The sequence below is a fragment of the Miscanthus floridulus genome, chromosome 3 (assembly GCF_019320115.1).
Source record: "Miscanthus floridulus cultivar M001 chromosome 3, ASM1932011v1, whole genome shotgun sequence".
Lineage (NCBI taxonomy): Eukaryota > Viridiplantae > Streptophyta > Magnoliopsida > Poales > Poaceae > Miscanthus > Miscanthus floridulus.
In genome coordinates, this window is record NC_089582.1 from 125850544 (window position 1) to 125874737 (window position 24194).

Sequence of the window (24194 nt, forward strand, 5' to 3'; positions counted from 1 at the left end):
AATTAGTCGATACAGTGTCCTATGTTCTCCAATCACGGCTGATTTGCTAATATCTGAATGGCAACTTCTCTTATAACCCACCTAACATCGCCCTTGAAAACTTTAAACACGCCTAACAAAACTTAAGGTAGATGAATGCAATAAACACAGCGAAATAAATAAAATGCATATTTCAATGGTGTTATACGGGTACAATGTACAAGCATTCAGGCTCCCATTCACGACACAGCATTCACCTTCTCTACGACGGATGATCCCAACAACTATAGACGAACAACAACGGTAAGAGTACAATATGGGAGGACAGTGACGAAAAGCACTACTACTATGGGTATAGCATCCCAAGGCGATTAATCTACTTAGGACAACGCATCTTCATTCCTGAGCTCGATGGATTCTTCTACCGCCCTGGCTATGGATCTGCCTCTTCTCTTGGCAATGGCTGAGTGAGAGGAATCAAAGGCTCTACTTCTGACACTTTCGAGGGTGGAGGTGCTGGCGGCACTGCAACACTGGTTCTCCTTCTTTCTAGCGGGTGGATAGGGATTCCCTCCACGATTAAGGGATCCTGCTGTTCCGCAACCAACGTCCTCCGCTTGGCCCTGGTGACAAGATAGGACTCACCCAGCTGATGAACATGCCAATTTTCATCCTCCTTCAGAGCTTCCGACATGACAGTCTCCCGGCTCTCAGTAGCTGCCGCACTAGCATGCGCTTTGACGAGCTGCACCTGGAGCATCCGGGTGAAGATCTCGGCTTCCTCGGCTCAACGAAGACACTTCCTCATCTCCAAGGCTTGCCGGTCATACTGCTCATCCAGAGCAAGCAGGTACATCGTTAAGTGCACCATAGTTGGACTGTCCTCTTACGCATCCCACCCTTACAAAGCCTCCATGCGAGCCCTCCATGCCCGCCAGTTCTTGTCCAAAGGTGGAAAGAACCTCATGGGGGCACGAGCAATGGGCTCCTCATAGATCTAGCAAAGGTACTGCAAGGCTTTTTGGGCCACAACCTGGTAGGTGTCGACGAAGCAAAACCCGGTTGCAGTCACACTCCAGGCTTCGGTGAGGTCGGGGAACTCTTCACTCTTCCTAATGTAGACTGTAACCTCACACCGCTCGGTGCCATGCTCCTGATACTCATGGCCCTCATACTCGGGACGATCTTTGACTCCGAGCTTTTGTAGGGTGGCATGCAGGATTATGTGAAAACCCTCAACGTTCAGGTAGTAACTACTAACCTAGGCTCCTGCTATTTCTGGCGGTGGTTGCAAGAAAGGCTGAGCGAAAAGCTTGCTTAAAGGAAAAGCTAGACTAGCTAAAGTGCACCGAGTGGTGGTACCAATGGCTAAGTTAGGCTCTGATTATAAGGTGGAGTGTTTAGTGGTCCTGGCGCGGTCCACCAAGGTTCCCGCATGTGGGATCACTACAAATGAATCAATCAAAATTTCACGTGTTCGAGACGAGCAACATGCAATGCCATTACTAACTAGTACGACTGCAGGGCAAGGGTCTGACAAGAGCGCAGAAAAAGGGTACGAGGAGACATGGGTCACGACAGGCATGAACCATGGGTAAACGTGAAGCATGAAGCCACAGTTCCGGAATAACTCCAGAACAGGAACGAGTTAGTCGTGCACAATACGACACGTGTGATACCTATGGATGGTGTATCTACAAGTAGTACGACACTATAATGCACAAACAGGGTATGCATGAATGCACGTCCTATACGTCCTTCCACTGTTGCCAACATATAGGGCAACCGTTCTTAGATTTTGGCACATCGTTCTCTCCCTGTAACTAGTCGATACTATTGGACTATGCTCGGGGTCAGTGTACCTGCAGAAAAATTGATTAAGCCTATCTAAGTTAGCATAGTGCCATCTATCCTGGATACCTAACCATAGTAATAGGGCTACTTATATAACTTCATAGTTGAACGCCCTAACTTTTTAAAAAGAATTTGTTGCCAAATTTTATTTAGAAAGAGGTTTTCGAAGCTTTATTTCCTCATTTATGCTCTGATACCACCTGTGGCAGAACCGCCTAATCAAATGCCTTCCAAGAGTGCTTGTCTTTCATTAGACACTAAGCACTCAAGGGAGGACACCAAATTACACGGTCCCATCGGGCACACCCCGAGGGAGAACCCAAAAATCCATATTTTTCCATCAGAATTACAAATGAGAGAATAAAGCTTATATCATTTTTAACCATTTCTTATATCACTTTTATTACAACATTAGAGTATAATATTTATTGTTATACAGCAGAATGTAACCATGTTATCAGAGTTATAAATAATTTAATTTAACAGCGGAATATAAACATGTGATTAGAATTATAGCGGAAATAAACATTTATTCATGGTATGATGAAGCATTGATAAATAAACTAGGACAACATGTTATAAAACTTTCATTTATAAAAAAATATTTGGTGAGAGTTATAAATAAAAACTATGATCGCAGCGTAAAGAAAATCCTCTCTGAGCCCACCAGGAGGAATCCAAACACAAGGGTCAACTCTAGCATCCACCTGTCACCAGCAATAAGGGAAATAAAACCCTGAGTACTTAATTGTACTCAGCAAGACTTACCCAATAGGAGGAAAGAAAAGACTCTAAGGATATGCAAGACTATCTGGCTTGTGGATTTATTGCATCTGCAGGAAGCAATACTAAGCGTGCGTCCTTATAGTCAATTTTTATTAACAGCCGCATTAGTTCATTAACCAACCATTATATGTAAGCACATGTGCTACTTTCAAGCAGGTGGTAAGCAATCAGAGTTCCTTTTTCATCTTTTATCTTCTGGTTCTTACTACGGTGCTAGACACAAAACAAGCCGTACCGGATTGCCCGGCGATTCATGAATCAATGCCTCTAGCTGGGTACCCCTAAAACACACACCCCACTTATACCCTAGGCACAAGCAGGACTAACCTATTACCCTCCTATCACGGGTTCCAGGTCCCATCCAAACTGGGACTCCAAGCCCCCGCCCTTGAGTCCCGGACTCAGTGCGGTGCAAGGACCTCCTAACCCAAAAACCACCATGACAGTCGGTCCAAAAAGAGCCAAAACCCATGATAAGAGAGTAACAAGTCTTCCAAGCGCCCATACACAAGTATATGCTCGGGATAATAAATTTGTGACTTGCCTCGAGACTTATGCAACGGCCGGTCCTTAACCGACACAGGCAGGGAAAGCAGTGTAACCAAGCTATGCCCCATGGCTGTAGGACACAACCTCTTACACCCACCAATACCCAAACCATATCCTTGCCCGATCACCATTTTTTCTTTCCACCTTTTATATTTTCCAAGTGATAATAATACAGTAATATATTTTCTATCTCTCGTGAGTAACAGGCAATCACTCGACTTCTACCGAAGTCCTGTAGCATAGCAATCTACGTGATCCTGTCATACTAGTAAGACTCATATGATAAAGATATATTTATGCAAGTGAGTTTCATTTAACTCCTGAAAACTTAATGCACAAATATAATTTAAAGTGTAGAAAAGTAGGAGTTATGCACCGGGGCTTGTCTGGGTAAAATATAATCAGAAGTTAGCTTTCCATCATGGTGACCCAATCTCCAAAAGCACCATTTCTCCAGTAACTCCCGATGACTCCGTGATCCATCAATGTCCCTATTATGATATGCAATGCGATGTAATGCAAAGAAATAATTAATCGACTGCCATCGTGACTCATAAAATATGATTTATGCCTTTCAAGTTAACGAGCTAGTTCTAACGACTAACATACTAATCCCCATATCACATCATCGAGCAAGGTGTCTTTTCCCAACAAGTGTTTTAGTTATACAAATCTAAATTGTTTATTTATCCCATTCTATCATTTCTATCTTTATTCGAAACAGGACATCATTATCTATCTAGCAAACTAATTATTCTGGAGCTACAAAAATTACAGTGAGTGGCTAATAATATTAGTAATTTACTGTGAAAATTACAGAGTCAACACTATCACTGATTTATCACGGAAATTCCTACAAGTTCATATTTTAACAATATTAAACATGTTAAAATAATTAGAGCAACCGTGAAAATATTTTAAAACTAGATAAACCAATTACGCTAATAGATATGTCATAATTTTAGGAGCCTAACAAAATTAGTTTCATAATTTTTGGACTCCTAAATGATTTTATATTTAAATAACAAAATCAGCTCAGAATTTATATTATGAATTCTTCTCTAATTCCTTGAAAAACGAAAGAAGTACCGTGGCCCACGACCGGCGAACCAGCCTCGCCCAAAGATGCACAGCGCGCGGCCTAGGCGCGAGCGGCACTAGGTCAGCCCAACAGGCAGGCAGCGGCCCTGGCGCGGGGACAGAGCGCGGTGTGCGCGGCCCATCGTGGCATGAACAGGAGCGGCCCAGGCGCGGCGACGAGCAGGCCGGCCCACGCTCGGATGACTGCGGCTCACACGACCAGGGCCAGACAGCGGCGGTACCTTTTGCGATGAGGCCCTCGAGCTCTTCTCAAATTAACCCATGGTACAAAGTCACTATTCCTAAGAGTCACGTATTTTGCAATAAGAACTCGGTACAAAATGTCTACTTCGATTCTTACCCTTCTCTTCATCCTCAAAAGCAGAGGAGGCACGGGACGGGTGCGGTGACCGGTGGCTGACGGCATACCAGGGGCTACAACACGGCAGCTGGCGAGGGCAGGCCCTACGACACCAGGTGGATCAGGCATGGCCCCAGCTGGGGCGGTGTAGTTGAGTAGAGCCCCATGGCGGCATCAGCAGCAGGTGCTCGGCGTGGATGACAGCGAGGAGCGCCGTTGCGGAAGAGCAGCGTGCACGAGGTGTGACCTGGCGGCGATAGAGGTGCCGACACATGGGGCATGAGAGGAGCCACAGGGAAACCGTCACCAGCGGCATCCAACCGGGGTGGGTCATGGAGGAGGATAGGTGCGGCGGTGGCCGAGGAGCAGGGCAAGGCGATGGCGCTCTAGGGGCTTAGTCGCGCGGCTAGCTCCGGGACGGCATGGGGCATCGGTGGCTCCGGCGCGGGACCCGGGTGGGCACGACATCCCACAACGCGTGACACGGGGAGGAAGTGGATGGAACGATGGCGCATGGGGAAACAGGAGGAGCCACGGTGGGCTCGGGCGTGCTACGCGTGCAGAGGCAGTGAGGGCGCAACCACGCTGGAGTGTAGGGGAGGAAAAAGAGGGGATGTTGGCGATGAGACACATGGCATGGTGGCGCGCCAGCATGGACGAGGTGCGCAGAATACAGAGGTGGAGCGGCATGGGTCCACGCAGCCTGAGTTGGTGCAGATGATGGTGAGGCGCAGGAGCAGGCGCTGAAGCGGCTGACGGACGGCATAGGAAGATGCGCGGTCAGTAGCGGAAAAGTAGGTCGCGCTCAAGGATGCCTCAGCTACAGCGGGAGCATCGGTGCTACCATGAAGGAGGGGAGGCAAGACGGAGCCACGCGTGGGGAGATGGTGTGCCGGACACGGAGTGGAAGGCAACAGGGGCTAGGACGCCTCCCTTCGGTAGTAGAGAAGAAAAAGGGGAAGGAGGCAGTGCTTGAGCTCAGCCCCGAGCTAGTCCATGTGAAAGGTCCTTGTGTGGTTTTGGTAATTAAGTGACAACCTAGGTGGACTAATTGTGTTTATATGAGATACACATATGATTAGTCCATAGGTACATGTGTGTGAGCAACATATGCCATGAAGGTAAAAATAGCTTAGAGATGTTGCAAAGCTCACACATGTGATGATGAAGGAGCTCATTGCAAATGAGGCATGACATTGAGCCATGTCATCAAGGTGGAGAAGATAAAGATAAGACTTGGCTTGATGGACCGATTGTAAGCGTGAAGGGCAAGTTGGAGGCTTTGGAGCGATGGACTGCGTGGCGGTGAAGCTTAAGCAAGACTTGGCGTCGGTCGACGAAGGCAATGGTGAAAAGCAAGTGAAGTCAAGATCGATGAACCAATATGATCATGTGATGATATGAAGTGGATCATATCATTATTGATTGTGTTGGTGCATGCGCTGCATCGACATTGGAGGAGATGGAATGGAATACGCAAGGCAAAGGTATAACCTAGGATATTTCATTTCACCGGTCATAGGTGTATAGAGAAGTTTATGACCATGTTTAGGATAGATGGTCGTACTATCAAGAGGGACAAACTTGTTTGCATATCAGTCATCTAGTGCCACTTAAGTGATCTAACTTTGCATCATCGCTAGGATTGAGTGGCGTGGCAAGTTGAGTGGCTAATCCTTTGAAAAATGATTGTGAAAATGCTAACACACATACACATGGTGGTGTTGGCACATTTATAAAGGAAATGAAGTTGGAGTTGATGTGGATCAACTCGGTGAAGGAACGGAGGCAAGGGTTCATAACTTTGTGGACAGTTCGACGGTGCCACCAGCGCCCTATACAGAAAATACAGGGTGTCATAGAGTGTACCGGACGCTGGTCACGCAGTGATCGGATGCTAGGGTCCTACGTCCGGTCAGTGGCAGCAGAGCGCACACAGGCATCGATCTTTGATCGGACGCTGGTGCTGAAAGTGATTGGACGCTGGCAGGGTGCATCCGGTCAGGCTAACATACGGTGACGTAGACGATACAGAGAAGTTGGAGAAGGACCAGACGCTGATGCTTCGTCCGATCGTGACCGACCGGATGCGTCCGGTCATGACTGGAACCTTACTAGAAACGACCGAACGCTGGGGTTCTGCGTCCGGTCACTTTGAATAGCTGTGTCCGGTCATCACTTGACCATTGAGATCAAGCGACTGATGTTGAACGGAGGCAACACGTGGTGAGCATCTGTTGACTGGCGTGTTCGGTCAACCCAAAAAACACCTAGTGAAGGGGTAACGGCTAGTTTAGCCCATGGGGCTATAAATAGAAGGTGGTCTTGACCATGGCTGGTGCTGAGCACCTTGGGGGACTTTGTGTCCATGCTTGAGAGTGCTTGGGAGCCCTCTATCTCACATATGCTTGATAGTGATCATCCGATTGTGTGAGAGAGCGATTATAGTACGATTGCATCATGAGGTTGCATCGAGTGGCACTAGGTGATCGAGTTATAAGACGATGGTGCTTGTTACTCTTGGAGGTTGCCACCTCCTAGACGGCTTGGTGGTGGTCTCCGTCGAAGCCCACAAGAAGCTTATGTGGTGCTCCGGAGAAGAGCTTTGTGAGGGGCATTGTGCTCGCCCCGCGGGAGCCACGAAGAGCAACTCTAGTAAAGTGTGTCATTGAGCTACCATCACTTTCGGGATAGGTTCTTGTGGTGCCCGACGTACGGGCTTGGTGGGTGATGCCAATTAGCCACCAAACCACGAAGTGAGCAGTAGACACAACAGGGACTAGCGTGTTGGCAAGCATGTGAACCTCGGGAGAAAAATCACCGTGTCAACCTTGTTCTTCCCGTTGGTTTGCAATCCCCTTTCATAAGCTTGTATTTATATTTCATATACATTGGCACGATAACCCTTGTAAGAGATGTGAAGAAGCTTGTCATTGGTTCAAACCAGACTTAGAAGCTTAGGCAAATCAATTTAGTTCAAGTCAACTATAGAAGCTTATGATAGTGATAAGAGTACAAACACAAGACAACAATGCAAATTGATATCTAGTTTATTTGTTTCAAATGGTATCTAGACTCAAGTATTTCATCAAGAATTCACAAGTGATGTCTAGATCAACTCACAAGTGATATCCTATAAGTGGTACTCGTAAAGATAGCAAAGGTTCAAGAAATGGTTTTTATTGATAAATCCAACAAGTGGTTCCATACTAGAAGATTCTTTCAAGTGATATCACATCTACACATAATATCAATCATGCAAGACGATGGTTCCACAAGTGATCCTCAACTTTAAGTGATCATCAAATGAAGAATGCATCCCTCACCTATAAGACCTCAAGTGTATCAAATGGATGACCCATGCTATCACATAGGGGGAGGTGTCACACAAATTGATATCAAGATCAAAGATTCTATGTGTGGTATCTAAAGAAGCCCAACACAAGATACAAGTAGTGTCAATGTTTTACCACCGATAGCCTACCACGGGGGTACCCAAGGCAGTATGTTCGGGCTTCAGCGTATGCAGAACTCGATGGTGAACGCAAGAGACAAACAACTTATCCTGGTTTGGACCCTCGATCGTTGATCGAGTAACAGCCCTATGTTCAGCCGACGTTAGCCTCTACGTTGGATTGATTATGAAGTGTCGTACAATTGTTGTTCTGTTCTCCAGGAGCCCTGCCCTCCTTTATATAGTCAAAAGGCCAGAGTCCTAGTCGGTTTACAATGAGAGTTCCTAGTAGGATTACTGAATAATACTACTACTAAAATTACATAGGAAGAATCCTAGTTAGACTAGATCTTCTCTTTCCCTTGCGGGGTATCCTGTGGGTCCCTTATCGACAAGCCCCCGAGCACTTCATAGTTGAGCTCTAAAAGTCTCGTTCTGCTCCTTTAGGTCTTGTTGAGTAGGAACAAACGTCATCCGAGTGCTTTCTGGAGTGAAACCTTGTAGCGCTTCTTGGGATCTTCGAGTGGTGAGTGTTTTTTTGAAGAAAAAGTACATCCATCTGGTTGTAGCCCCTAAGCCTCTTGCTATTTGGAACAAGGAGCTGGAGGATCTTGTCTTGAAGTTGCTCTGATTGTTCATTGAAGTTTTATCAAAAAGAACTCGAATATGGCTCGTTCCGGGTTCTTTTTGTTGTAATGTCTTGAAGTGGTCTACGTTGAGGAAGTCTTTTGGTGACGTGTGCTTTTTCAAAGAAAAAGTGCACTCACTGAGTGTAGCCCCCGAGCCTCTTGCTATTTGGAACAAAAAGTTGGAGGGTCTTGAATCTTTGTGTTGCTTGAAAATTTGTGTTCTGAAGTAGTCCCCGAGACTTGGATTATGTCATCATCCGGGTAGTTTTGCGGCATCTTTCCGAAGCAGCCCTTTAGTCTTGGATTAAACCATCATCCTTGTAGTTTCACGGCATCCAGCCCCCGAGCTTATATCCGGGTTCTTTTATTCGGAAAGAACTCGGTTACATGGCATTGGCATACTCTCCGCTAGTCTTCTGTTGTCGGATGTGGTTGTATGGAGTTGGTTGGGTGTAAATGCTGTTTGTTGACGGGTTGTACCGTGGTGGTATATCCTTCCGAATATGCTTGTCCTTGGTCACTGTTCCTTCACGCCTGAGTCTTTTTTCATTGAGTTCTATCTTTTCACTATTTCCTTTGTCAGGTCTTTACTTTTGGTGCTCTCGGTTCATGTGCACCGCTCTTTTGATCTATAAATACCCTCCTGTGGTGCTTGTTTTTGAATCATTGAGCATTCTGTTGTATGGCCTGAAGTCTTTGTAGTCATGGATATGGTAGTTTGTGAAGTTGAGCAGACCCTGGGCGTATCTTGTAGTTGTTGTGTATCTCGTCATAGCTAGAGGAAGTCTTGTGATAGGTGTCAGAGGTAGACTAATCCCGCAGTGGCGTTGCATCAGGAAGTTGGTGGCAGTAGTTGGAGGAAGTCTTGTGATGTGGGCTTCGTTCCTTCATCTAGCAGTTCTTGGCTGGCGCTCTTTGTCTGCCCTATGGCTGTCCAGTGCAGATCAACACCTGATCCTGCATCACATCGAGCTTGGGTAGACAGATGCCTGCCAGCCTCCTTTGGTCCATGCTTTCCTACTGTGCTACTGATTTCTGTCTTGGATGCACTATGTTCGTCCTTTGAAGAAAACAGTGTAGCCGAGGGCAGTTTGTTCTACCTGGCAGCAAATTGGAACACGTAGTCGTTCCAGAGCCTAGCTATGTCCGGGTTCCTCTTTGCTACCTTGCTTGTTGTAGTACCGAGTTCGTCGGGTCTTGTAAGATGTATAATCTTGTACTTCTTGATTTCATTTGTAATAAAAAAGATTCTTGCCTTCTTAGTTGCCATGCTTTCTCCTGCTGTGTTGCTTATGGAATTTCCGAGTTCTTTTTATCAAGAACCGGGTTCTTTTGTTCCTTCAGAAGTTACCCTCCCTTTCTTCTTTGAGGATGGGTTGTTCTTGCAGTTATCTGATGGCTCCGCAGTAGTGTTGGATGGATAAGTCTAAAATCTGCCCATTGGATTATACCGTTGTGTGGATTTGTGCTCTCCGTCGTTTTAGCTGCGTTGGTAAATGGACCGTTGCGTTCTCACACGGTGTTTTAACGGGCCTAGTGGGCCGTTTCTAACGCTGTAAAATTTATTTAAAGACCTTTTATCTTCCTTTCCTTTGGTGCCCAGCTCTTGCCTTGAAACCCTAGCTTTCAGAAATCCATCGCCGTCATTGTCGCCGTCACCCGAGCACCATCATCCTAGCTTCATCTTCCCCAGTACCATTTTGCTTCTGCTAGTTCATGGGTAAGAAGAAAACCACGAGCAAGTCCCAGGCGACCTTCATGGACGAGGAGTCATCCCTTTCTTTGATCGAGAACCAAGAGTTCGTGGCCATGAGGGCTGCTCAGAAGGTTTGGCCGGCTCCAACAACAAGCGAAGACCAGCTGCGCAAGCTCGTCAGCGACGGCTTGATCCAAAGCAAAGACATCATTGAATGGAGAGTTCCGAGCGAGCATCGGGTTCCTGCTCCGGGTCCTGGTGAGATTGTCCTTTTCGTTTCCTTTGTCCATGCCGGACTTTGTCTTCCTGCTTCTGCCTTCCTTCACCAGTTTCTTGGTTATTTCGGGGTTAGTCTAAACCATCTAACCCCTAATGCCATTCTCCATCTTTCCATTTTTGTTCATCTCTGTGAAGCTTTCCTTGGAATCCCTCCTTCTCTATCGCTTTTTCGCTACTTCTTTCATCTGAAGCCTCAACCCCGCCACGAAGAAACCAGCGTTCTTGGTGGTTGCGGGATTCAGTTTCGCCAGGGTCTTAAGAGCAAGTTCTTTGACTATGACCTGGTTAATTCTATAAAAGATTGGCGTGCCGACTGGTTTTATGCTGCCAATTTGATCCCTTCCCTTGTCGTCCACTCTGGATCTGGTCCTGTGGTGAATGACCGATGGGACAAGAAACTTGAGTCACCTGCTGAGATTCAAGTGATCCAGCCATTCCTTGATAGGATTAGCATGCTGAAACAGCAGGGTTTAACTAGTTTCGGTATTGTTTCGAGTTTTCTTCATCGCCGAGTTCGGCCTTTAAAAGAGCGGGAGCACATTGGCTTCGAGTATTCTAGGGCTGAGGATCCTTCATGCATGGTCCTAGCTCTTGAGCTGACCGATGAGGAGGTACTCGAGCGTCTCCAGAAGATGCTGAAAGGAGTGAGCGTTGTTCCTCCTGCTGTCTCTGAGCTCTCTGCCAATAACCCGCCCTCAGCTGTGAGTTATTTATCTCTTTGTTTGGGTACTTTATGTACTCTTGCTGCATCCATTTTTGCTTAGCTTTTCTTTGTCTTGCTATTTTATCCTTTTTCGTAGGAGCTTGGGCGGAACTTTGTTGACCCGGTCCCTCTTGATGTTCTCCCTGCCATGGCAGAGACTAGGGATAAACTTGTTGGAACTTCCGTAACTAGTAAGTTCCCAACCTCCATAGCGCTTCCTAGAGTTTCTTCTGGATTTGTTGATGTATATGAAGAATATGTTCCTCGTCTAGTCCCTCGCGGTCCTTGTAGTGTCCCGAAGAGGGGGTGAACGGATGGGTCTTCATCTGGCCTGCCTGTCTCCAAGAAGTCTCGCAAACCAAGTAGTCCCTCAGGTACTCCAGTTGTTGCTAGCATGCTCTTAGGTGAGCATATTTAATACTCTTTGTTCCTTTGTTTTCCTGTTTCTCTCTTGAACTGAGTACTTTTTATTCTTTTTTCAGCAGGTGCTCTGGTTTCCTTGGCTGAGGGAGAGGAGGATGATGAAGTACCCCTCATCATGCGGCGGTGAGTTGTTTTCATATTCCTGTTGCATTGAATTTCTCTTCTTTGTCTTGACTTTTAGTCTTGAACTTTTTGAAGTAACCGGACGTCGGGTACGAGTTCTTCTGAGGCTCCCACACTGACTTCTTCTGAAGCTCCGATGTCGAGTTCTTTGGTAGCCTCGGTACCGAGCTCTACCGCTCCTCCAATGTAGAGTTCTTCCACGGCTCCAGCCCCGGCTTCTTCTATGGCTCCGGTATCTGCTATCCCGCTCCCGTTGTCGGGTGGCGGGGACATTTTTGCCATCGTGGTCCCCCCTGCGAGGCCTTCTTTTGGCTTCACGAAGAAGAAAGTGGCTGGGTGAGTAGATTCTGGTTTCATCCTTTTGCTTCTGTCTTCCTTCTTCTGGTTCTCATCGGTGATTTCTTTTATCAATTTTTAGTCTTTTGTCTTCTCTCGTTTCTTCATCAACTTCTTCTCAGCCTTCCGCCGTGCCATTGAGTTCCGAGCCTCAGGACTCGCAACATACTGTTGGTGAAGTTGCTGTGGGGGCTTTGGAGTTACCTGGCGAAGTTGTGGATTTGGCTGCCCTGGAGGTGACTGTGGCCGTCGCGTCGGGTCCTTCTGAGGGATTGGCTTCGGCTTCCCGGGAGGTTGCTTTGGTCGTTCCTTCTTCACCCCAGCCGGCCTCTCCTTCCCCTTCTCTCGCTTTCGGCGGTCCCTCTTTTACCGGTGACGTGGTGCAATAGTTCAATGCCACCCATCGGCTATTGGAGCTGACCGCAGCCTGGGAGAGCTTGGCGTCCTCTGTGACTTCTTTTGGGGAGAAGCTTCACGTAAGTTTTTCTGAGATTCTTTCTTAGGCCATTTGTTTTGCCTTCGTCCTTACGCCTTATTTTTCTCTATCTTTAATTGTTTAGACTTTCTCTCGTGACCATACCGGCTTCTTCTTTTCGTCTGAAACCAAGAAGAAGTTGTCCTCTGAGGTAAGACTGACCTTGACCTCCTCCGGGCCGAGTTGGAGACTGAGCATAAGTCGCATCAAAAAGAGGAAAAGGCTCTCCATGCCCGGGTGGTAGAGGTAGAGAAACAGAGAGACACTGTTGCCCAGGAGTTGGAGAAACAGAAAGATGCTGCTATCCGGGAGGCTTCAAAGAACTCGGAGGCCATGAAGAGCTTGGAAGCCATGAAGAAAGAATGTAAAGGTATTCCAGGTTCTCTTTGTTTCTTTTAGTATTCAAACCTTTCCCTTCTGCTGACTTGTTGTTTGGTGTCTTGTCCAGCTCTCCGAGTTGAAGGAAAAAAGCTCTCGGAGGGCATTGATGAAATGAAGACTCTTGTTCATACAAGTCATAACAAGGCTGAGGAGGTAATTACTCATGCTGAAGAAGAACTTGCACTTGCTAAGTTGATCAGGCGTGGAGCTGATAAAGATCTTATGCAGGCCCAAAAAACTATTGAAGACTTGTCTGGGAAGCTAGCGACGGCTACTGAAAATTGGAATGTTTTGTGGAAATCCTTTCGTTCAGTAGCTGATGTTCTCCGGACTCTAGTGGATGATGGGCAATCTTGGGCTCAGTTCATTCCTCGGATTCTGACTCGTTTCCAAGAGTTCGCGAAGAAGTGCGCTTAAGTATGTACCAAAAATGTGCTGGCCTAGGTCTGGGTCCTTGCTCCAGAGGCGCCTCTGTCCAAGATAGCAGAGGAAGCTGATAGCTAAGAATACCTTGATGCCATTGAGAGGTTGGAGCCTGAGGTCGAAGGTTTAGCCAGTAGGGTTGTAGACAGTCTTAATATTGATATTTCCCTTCTTGATGACAATGCCTGATCCAATTGACCAGCCTCTTGTAATATTACACTCCTCTTCAAATGAAGATTCTTTATTTTCGTTGATGTATTCTTTACCCGGGTGTGGTTGGAGTTACTTGACTTGCTGAGTACTTTGTCCTGTTTTCGTCTCTGCTCTGTAAATAACTCTGTGCGTTATCCTAATGAAATCCCTCGATTTGTCGAGTACTTTTCTTTTCTTCCTCTTTTGTGATCCGTCGAGTGCTTTGCCCGCGCTATGACTTATTAGATGTAGATCTTTGTGTTGACAACCTTTTGTCTGCGCTATGTAAAACGACTCGGCATAGAATGTTGCCTTGACAAACTTCGGCATCCGAGTGCTTTCATGAGTGGCGCTTGTGCTTTTTTGAGGAAAAAGTATTCCTGTCTGGATGTAGCCCCCGAGCCTCTTGCTTTTCGGAACGAAGAGCTGGAGGGTCTTTTGAAGCTTAATTTCGGTCGACTAGTTTTAGGTGTTAGCTTTTAGCTACCCTCATCGGCGGGCTCAAGCATCTTTTCAGCTATTTTGCTCTCGGCCAGGATGCTCAGGCATGTTTTCCACCATTTTGCTTTTTGTTTCGGGTGTTAGCTTTTAGCTACCCTCATCGGCGGGCTCAAGCGTCTTTTCAGCTATTTTGCTCTCGGCCGGGATGCTCAGGCATGTTTTCAGCCATTTTGCTTTTTGTTTCGGGTGTTAGCTTTTAACTACCCTCATCGGCGGGCTCAAGCGTCTTTTCAGCTATTTTGCTCTTGGCCGGGATGCTCAGGCATGTTTTCAGCCATTTTGCTTTTTGTTTCGGGTGTTAGCTTTTAGCTACCCTCATCGATGGGCTCAAGCGTCTTTTCAGCTATTTTGCTCTCGGCCGGGATGCTTAGGCATGTTTTTAGCCATTTTGCTTTTTGTTTCGGGTGTTAGCTTTTAGCTACCCTCATCGACGGGCTCAAGCGTCTTTTCAGCTATTTTGCTCTCGGCCGGTATGCTCAGGCATGTTTTCAGCCATTTTGCTTTTTGTTTCGGGTGTTAGCTTTTAGCTACCCTCATCGGCGGGCTCAAGCGTCTTTTCAGCTATTTTGCTCTCGGCCGGGATGCTCAGGCATGTTTTTAGCCATTTTGCTTTTTGTTTCATGAAAACAACTCGTTGAAAGTCATGACAAGACATGCTGTGGATGAATATCATCTTTATTGATCATGAATATAAACTAATACATATGTTGTCGAGGAATATTGTCCTTTGTCGATTGTGAACGTTGGTCCCTTGTGGCTTGCATATCTGTTTTTTCTTGAGTTGTTTTACGCGTAGAATCTTCTTAGCTGGCTGATGTGCCATGTATTGTTGACTTCTCTTCCATCTTCGGTTATTAACTTGTATGTGCCTAGTCCGGTAACTTTTGTGACAATGAACGGACTTTCCCATGGACTGAGTAGCTTATGTCGTCCGTCAGTTTTTTGTATCCTTCTTAGCACTAAGTCTCCGACTTGTAATGATCGAGGATGGGTACTCTTGTTGTAGTGTCGTCTTAAACCTTATAGGTATCTAGCTGATTGGAGGGTAGCGTTTACTCTGACTTCTTCTGAGCTATCGAGTTCTAATCTTCTTGTGTGTTTTGCTTCTCCTTCATCGTATTGTTCTATCTTTGGTGATGTCTAGATCAAGTCGGCAGGCAGTACGGCCTCTGACCCGTAAACTAGGAAGAAGGGTGAGTAGCCTGTTGCTCTGCTTATTTGAGTTCGTAGCCCCCATACTACTTTAGGTAATTCTTTAATCCATTTGGACCCATAGTCCACTAGTTCTTCGTATAACCTTGGTTTTAATCCGGCTAGTATGAGTCCATTAGCCCTTTCTACTTGTCCGTTGGCTTCTGGATGTGCAACAGACGCGTAGTCTATACTGAAACCACAATCTTGTGCCCAGCTTTTGAATTCTGTAGCTGTGAAGGGGGAGCCTAGATCTGTGATGATTCGATTGGGCATGCCAAAGCAGTGCGTAATGTCTTGGATGAACTCAACTGCTTTGGCTACGCTGTATTTCACGAGTGGTTTGTATTCAATCCACTTGGTGAACTTGTCGATTGCTATAAAGATGTACTCGAAGCTGCCTTTTGCTTTCTTCAGAGGTCCTACTTGATCTAGCCCCCAGCAGGAAAAAGGCCAAGCGGGTGGGATGCAGATAAGATTGTGAGCTGGCACATGGGCTTGTCTTGCAAACATTTGGCAACCTTTGTATTTTCTGACAAGTTCTTCTACGTCTTTCAAAGCGGTTGGCCAGTAGAATCCGGTTGAGAAGATGAAAGTGGATCCCGTTGAGAAGATCATGTTGTTGAGGTCCATCGAGCTCTCGGATGCAAATTCGCCGAAAGCCCCTACCTGGCGCGCCAGCTATCGATGTTTTACCATCGATAGCCTGCCACGGGGGTACCCAAGGCAGTATGTTCAGGCTTCAGCGTATGCAGATATCGATGGTGAACGCAAGAGACAAACGACTTATCCTGGTTCGGACCCTCGATCGTTGATCGAGTAACAGCCCTACGTCCAGCCGGCGTTAGCCTCTACGTTGGATTGATTATGAAGTGTCGTACAATTGTTGTTCTATTCTCCAAGAGCCCTGCCCTCCTTTATATAGTCAAGAGGCCAGAGTTCTAGTCGATTTACAATGAGAGTTCCTAGTAGGATTACTGAATAGTACTACTACTAAGATTACATGGGAAGAATCCTAGTTAGACTAGATCTTCTCTTTCCCTTGCGGGGTATCCTGTGGGTCCCGCATTGACAAGTAGTACAAGTTACAAGTGGTATCTACAAGTGGTGTCATTCCAACAATCAAGTGATGTCCATAAAAAATGCAAGATTCAAGCCTCAACCATCTACCCCAAATGCATACCTTTGCATCAATGAGAAGCACATCTTTTATGGAAATTGATGACAAAGGGGGAGAGATTGTACAAAGATATGAAAGCTTTGAGATTAAGATTGTACAAGGGGGAGAGATAAGATATGAAAGCTCAAAGAAGTAGATGTAGGACATGGACATGGAGAAAGAGGGAGCAACATTGAAGAAAAGATATGGATTAAAATTCTTAGACAAGAGAAGCATACAAATAGGGGGAGCAAGCTCATGAACTTTGATTGATTGCATTTGTTATGTGCATATTCATGTGCTTGCCTGCAATGCATAAGTTCTTAAATTCAATATGTATGCTTGTGTGATGTATGCTAGTTGTAGAATTTGATTGATGAAATAACAACTAGCATGTATAGGATGATAGCTAGACACTTGGTATGCTTTTCAAGTAATGCTAGTACCTTGTTTTAATGTTGATCTCACGAGGTATCTAGTGATTTTATTTCCAAGTGATATCTAGCTAACCATGGTGCTAAGGATGAACTTAAGGTGTAACTCCGATTGGTACCACGCTTCAAAGGTTTACTCTATACACCTTAGCATCATTTAGTAGTAATTACTCTCCCACAATTTCAATCTATATATATGTGCGAGCTTCAAAATAAACACTCTAGCACATATATAGGGGGAGCTAATACTACCATTTCGGGTTTGTAGTACTTGTCCAAAATTATTTACACATGGTAAAATTGCTTGGGCAAGCAACATGAATCCAAAAGAGCTTAATTTCCATATCTTTGTAGAGTTGTCATCAATTACCAAAAAGGGGGAGATTGAAAGGTCCTTGTGTGGTTTTGGTAATTGAGTGACAACCCTAGATGGTCTAATTATGTTTATGTGAGATACATAGGTGATTAGTCCATAAGTACATGTGTGTGAGCAACATATGCCGTGAAGGTGAAAATGGTTTGGAGATGTTGCAAAGCTCACACATGTGATGATGAAGGAGCTTATTGCACATGAGACATGACATTGAGTCATGTGATCAAGGTGAAGAAGATCAAGACAAGACTTGGCTTGATGGACCGGTTGCAAGCGTGAAGGACAAGTCGGAGGCTTTGGAGCGATGGACCGCGTGGCGGTGAAGCTCGAGCAAGACTTGGCGCCGATGGACGAAGGCAACGGTGAAAAGCAAGTGCAGTCAAGATCGATGAACCAATATGATCACGTGATGATATGAAGTGGATCGTATCATTGTTGATCATGTTGGTGCATGTGTTGCATTGACATTGGAGGAGATGGAATGGAATGCGCAAGGCAAAGGTATAACCTAGGGCATTTCATTTCACCGGTCATAGATGTGTAGAGAAGTTTGTGACTGGGTTTAGGATAGATGGCCGTACTATCAAGAGGGGCAAACTTGTTTACATATCGGTCATCTAGTGCCACCCGAGTGATCTAACTTTGCATCGTCGCTAGGATTGAGTGGCATGGAAAGTTGAGTGGCTAATCCTTTGAAAAATGATTGTGAAAATGCTAACACACATACACATAGTGGTGTACACTTGGTGGTGTTGGCACATTTATAAAGGAGATGAAGTTGGAGTTGATGTGGATCAACTCGGCGATGGAACGGAGGTGAGAAGGGTTCAAAACTCAACGGTCAAGTGATAGTCTGATGGTGCCACCAGCGCCCTATACAGAAAAGACAGGGTCTCACAGAGTGCACCGGACGCTGGTCACGCAGTGATCGGACGCTGGGGTCCTACGTCCGGTCAGTGGCAGCAGAGTGCGCGCAGGCATTGGTCTTCGACCGGACGCTGGCGCTAAAAGTGACCGAACGCTGGCAGGGTGCACCCGGTCAAGCTGACGTACGGTGATGTAGACGACGAAGAAAAGTTGGAGAAGGACCGGACGCTGATGCTGTGTCCGATCGTGACCAACCGGACGCGTCCGGCCACGACTGGAACCTTACTAGAAACGACCGGACGCTGGGGTTCTGCGTTAGGTCACTTTGAGCAGCTACATTCGGTCATCACTTGACCAGTGAGATCAAGTGACTGAGGTTGAACGGAGGCGACATGTGGTGAGCATCCGTTGATCGGATGCTAAGGTCCAGCATCCGGTCAACCCGAAAAACACCTAGTGAAGGGGTAGCAGCTAGTTTAGCCTATGGGGCTATAAATAGAAGGGGTCTCGACCATGGCTGGTGCTGAGCACCTCGGAGGACTTTGTGTCCATGCTTGAGAGTGCCTGGGAGCCCTCCATCTCACATATGCTTGATAGTGATCATCCGATTGTGTGAGAGAGCGATTCTAGTGCAATTACATCATGAGGTTGCATCGAGTGGCACTAGGTGATCGAGTTGCAAGCCGGTGGTGCTTGTTACTCTTGGAGGTTGCCACCTCCTAGACGGCTTGGTGGTGGTCTCCGTCGAAGCCCGCAAGAAGCTTGTGCGGTGCTCCAGAGAAGAGCTTTGTGAGGGGCATTGTGCTTGCCCCGTGGGAGCCACAAAGAGCAATTCTAGTAAAGCAAGTCATTGAGCTACCCTCACTTTCGGGGTAGGTTCTTACAGTGCCCGACATGTGGGCTTGGCGGGTGATGCCAATTAGCCACCGAACCACCAAGTGAGTGGTCGACACAACGGGGACTAGCGTGTTGGCAAACACATGAACCTCGGGAGAAAAATCACCGTGTCAACCTTGTTCTTCCTATTGGTTTGCATCCTCATTACACAAGCTTGTAATTACTTTTATATACATTGTGCTTGTGTAGTTGCTCTTGTAATTAGTTAGCTTGTGTAGCTCACTAGTTACCTTCTTGCTTGTGTAGCATAGAAGTAGCTCCCTTGCGTGGCTAATTTGGTTTGTGTAACCTTGTTAGTCACTTTGCTTAGTTTGTGTAGCTAAGTATTTACGCTCTCTAATTTGGCATTGGTTGCCTTGTTATTGAGCATTGCTAGTGAGCTTAGTTGACTTTGTGCTTTTGCTTACTAGCATGTGTAGGAGCTCCCTCATTGCTTGAAATACTAGTGGCATAGGTTTGTGTGACCTTGCTCCTAGAATTGGTTAGGTGAGCTCTAGTTAGCCCTTTGTTGCTTAATTAGGATCTTTGCAAGGTGCTAGAGAACATAGATAGAGGGGTATAATTTTGGCTAGACCGATAGTTTTAATTCCACACTTATTTTGGTTAGCCGACACGATTAAGTTTTAGAAACAACTATTCACCCCCCTCTAGTCGCCATCTCGACCCTACACCATGGCGGATGCGTGCTAGCAGCAGAGCGAGAGAGAGAGGGGAGGCCGAGCAGACGCATGAGAGGGACGGGGCCTGGGAGCAGCAGGCCCAGCACGATCGAGGAGCGCGCGCGCTCACGGTGGCTGGGCGACGGCGGGCGGGAGGCAGGGGAGGTCACCTAGAGCAGCGTCGTTGGTGGCTGGCAACCGAGAAAGAGAGCGAACGGTGGCAAAGAAGAGCGGCGCACGAGAGAAAACGAGGAGCCATGCGGTACGTCCAATAATATAAACGCGACGTGGGGCAGAGGCAGTGGCCAAGCATAATGTGGTCGGCAGCGACACGCCTGCACACGCATAGAACGTGAAATGGCACGGCATGGGCAGGGGCAGAACCACGTGCTGGCGGTAGGAGGTGACTCGACAAGCCAACAACCGGCGTAGCCAGGCCGTGCAGGCCCACGCGCGCGATGTCGCAGGTCCAGGTGCGTTGACCGGGGCCAGAACGAGTCCCAACTACGCCATTGTAAACTACTAAGACATTTTAATTAGCGCCTAAGATCAACACTAACCAACCGACCATTTCACCATTGTAAAGTACTCGCCATGGTGCAATCAACAGTGCCAAAACATGAAGCTAGTGCCTAATAATTCCTGTTAGAATTCGAATGTCGAATCGGCATTGTTTGCTATTATCATTTCTGACTTAGAGAGAATACTACTTAGCTAGAACTAACAATTTTTTAGCGCGTTTGCCGTAATTTTTAATATGCCCAAACCAATTTACTTTCAACAACTACACATTTCATACACTCATCCATTCATCATACTAACTTGTAGAAACAAAACATCTAGGAACTAATTAACCTGTTGTTTAATATGATTCGCCAAAATAACGTTTTTAAACATAAGTTAAATTTTAAAATCTAAGAAAATCATTTCGATAAATCCTCTTAGGCGTAAATCGCGGTGCTAAGCAAGCTCGTAACACTAGACGTGTTACACAACCAACACAAGATGAGGATCACACAAGTCACAAGCAATTTACTAGAGTATCTTTTGGCTCTTCGCCGGGGAAAGTTCAAGAACCCCTCACAATCACCTCGATCAGAGTCGAAGACAATCACCAACCTCCGCTCAACGATCCTCACTGCTCCAAGCCTTCTAGGTGGCGGCAACCAACAAGAGTAACAAGAGAATCCCGCAGTGAAACATGAACACCAAGTGCCTCTAGATGCAAACACTCAAGCGATGCACTTGGATTCACTCCTAATCTCACAAAGATGATAAATCTATGATGGAGATGAGTGGGAGGGCTTTGGCTAAGCTCACAAAGTTGATATGTCAATGCAAATGGCCAAAAGAGTGAGCTAGAGCCAGCAATGGGGCTCAAATAGAGAACCCCACGAATAGAGCCGTTGGCTCTCTGTACCCTAAAAAATCAGGGCGACCGGATGCGCTAGTCAGATCGATCGGACGCAGGACCCTAGCGTCCGGTCGAGCGATGCACGCCACGAGGCCCCTGCTTCAAATGCTGATCGCCCGATCTCAACGGTCGTCAGTGCACTTAAGTTGTGATCGGATGCTCTATAGTGTAGGACTGGGCGTAGGACCCCAATGTTCGATCACTTCCAGTAAGGTACCAGTTGCGTTCGATTATAAGCGACCGGACACACACAAGCCAGAGTCCAATCATTTACAGAGAGCTCCCCAAACCTCTATTTTGCGACCGAACGCGTCCGCTCCTGTACGACCGAACGCAGCACCTGAGTCTGATCATTCTCCAACTGCCACACGTCACTGCTATTCCTCACGCTACCACATCAACATACGTCAGTACTGACTGGACACAGGCCCTGAGCGTCCGGTCACTCTTCACGCCAGCGTCCGGTCATGAGACTAAGACCGTGCGCTTATAGCTACTATTGACCGGACGCAGGGTCAGAGTGCGATCACTGTGTGACCAGCGTCCGGTGCACTCTATGACACTCCGCCGGTAAAGTTTTGAACCCTTGCTCCCAAGTGCTAAACACAATATGTATCACCTTTGTGCATGTGTGTTAGCATATTTTCACAAATATTTTCAAGGATTTTAGCACTCCACTAGATCCTAAATGCATATGGAATGAGTTAGAGCATCTAGTGGCACTTTGATAACCGTATTTCGATACGAGTTTCACCCCTCTTAATAGTACAACTATCAATTCTAAATGTGATCACACTCTCTATGTGTCTCGATCACTAAACAAAAAGCTCACAACAAGTTTCACCTTTGTCTTGAGCTTTTTTTTTGTTTTTCTTTTACTTCTTTTCTAAGTCTAAGCACTTTATCATCACCATGGTATCACCATCATTAAGCCATGATCTTCATTTGCTTCACCACTTGGAGTAATGCTACCTATCTCATAATCACTTTGATAAACTAGGTTAACACTTAGGTTTCATCAATTTACCAAAACCAAACTAAAGCTTTCAGCGCGGTGCACCCCAAAGACGGCGTCGAACACCTCCGCCATCAGTGCGTCCGCGTCATGGGCGCGCTCGGCGCCCTTGGCCGCGGCGGCCAGCCTCTCTTTCTCCTGCTCCCCCTCCTCCTAGATCATGAGCTTCTCCTCCTCTTCCTCCCACTCCTCTTCCTCAATTTCCTTCGCCTCCGTAGCGGATGGGGATTGCAGGCATTTCTTGCTGCTGGAGACGACATCGGCGAAGGGGTCGTCGTCGTTGTCTAGGTTATTGTCGACGGAGTCACGGAGGGTGTAGTTGTAGGACAGGCGGTTGGAGAGGTAGGAGGAGGCGACGTGGTGGATGAGGTCGCCGACAATGACCGGCTTGGTCACCATTCCTTGGGGCTACGACCGAGCCTTCCCCTGCGGGCTGTGGCCATGTTCGTCGTCGGCATCGGGCGTAGACCTGCAGGCCGTGGCCCCGGCTGCCTTGCCCCCCAACTTCCCCTATGTCCTGTTAGTCACCGCCATGGACCCCATCATTGGCCATGGCCGAAGCTCGAGCGAGGAAGGGATAGAGATAGAAGAAATAGATGATGGGCAAAAATATCATTTCACGTGGCCGGTCTATGCTATTAGGTCGAGTTGACGTGCCGTGTCAGCGAAAATGGCAAGAATGTATCAAATACTCTCTCTCGATGGTAAATATGTAGGAGCAATTTTAAGAGTGCTATCTGAAGAGGTGATATTCATTATAATAGTAAAAAGTTAAATATCCCCTTTCCTTCCGTGTCGCTGCTCGCTCGCCGGTGAAGATCAAGCCAGACCTGCGGCGGCAGAGCTGCTGCTGCTGGGGCGACGGCTCTGTTGGCGCACACGTATCTATGACTTACCCCGCGCTTGTGTGGGATCTATGGGGATCATGGGTACACGAAGAGGGAGGGGGCGCCCGACCCCATGAGGGCTGAGGATTCAGGCAAGCCTCGTCCGGCAGCCCGTGCTCTCTGGATGGCAGAGTGGGCACCAGTGAAAGGTCCTAATATGACTAGAGAGGGGGTGAATAGGCTATTTAAAAATCTACAAATCAACTAGAGCAATTTGATTAGTATGACAAATAGTGAAATGCAAACTTGCTCTAGCTCTACAAGGGTTGCAAGCCACCTATCCAATAATTCTAGTTGCAATGATTACTAGGCACACAACTTGCAATGTTACTACTCACTAAGAGCTCTCAATCTTGCTACTCTAAAGAGCTCCACTAGATGAACTTAAAATAACAAAGCAAACTCTCAATTCTAATTACACTAAAGAGCTTGCCACAACTAGTTTACAAGAATATAAATGAGTGAGTATGGTGATTATACCGCCATGTAGAGGAGTGAACCAATCACAAGGTGAATATTAAATCAATCACTAGGAGAATACCAAATGGCAAGAGACAACCAATTTTCTCCCGAGGTTCACGTGCTTGCCAACACGCTACGTCCCCGTTGTGTCGACCAACACTTGATGGTTCGATGGCTAAGAGGTGTTGTACAAACCTCATCCACACAATTTGGACACCGCAAGAATCTACCCACAAGTGAGGTAACTCCATGACACAAGCAATCCACTAGAGTTACCTTTCGACGCTCCATCGGGGAAGGTACAAATCCCCTCACAATCACCGAAGATGGTCACAGATAATCACCGACTCATGCCAATCCTCCTCCGCTGCACCAAGCCATCTAGGTGGTGGCAACCACTAAGAGCAACAAGTGAATCCTGCAGCAAAACGCGAACACCAAGTGCCTCTAGATGCAATCACTCAAGCAATGCACTTGGATTCTATCCCAATCTCATAATGATGATGAAACAATGATGGAAATGAGTGGGAGGGCTTTGGCTAAGCTCAGAAGATTGCTATGTCAATGTAGAATGGCCAAGAGAGTGAGCTTGAGCCGGCCATGGAGCTTAAA

General features: G+C 46.8%; 1 pseudogene; it reads right to left on the minus strand.

Annotated features, from left to right (window-relative positions):
- Window positions 1-22632, minus strand: part of LOC136544368 (protein GRAVITROPIC IN THE LIGHT 1-like) — a 30452-nt pseudogene extending 7820 nt beyond the window's left edge.
- Between the last annotated feature and the right edge of the window lie 1562 nt (window positions 22633-24194).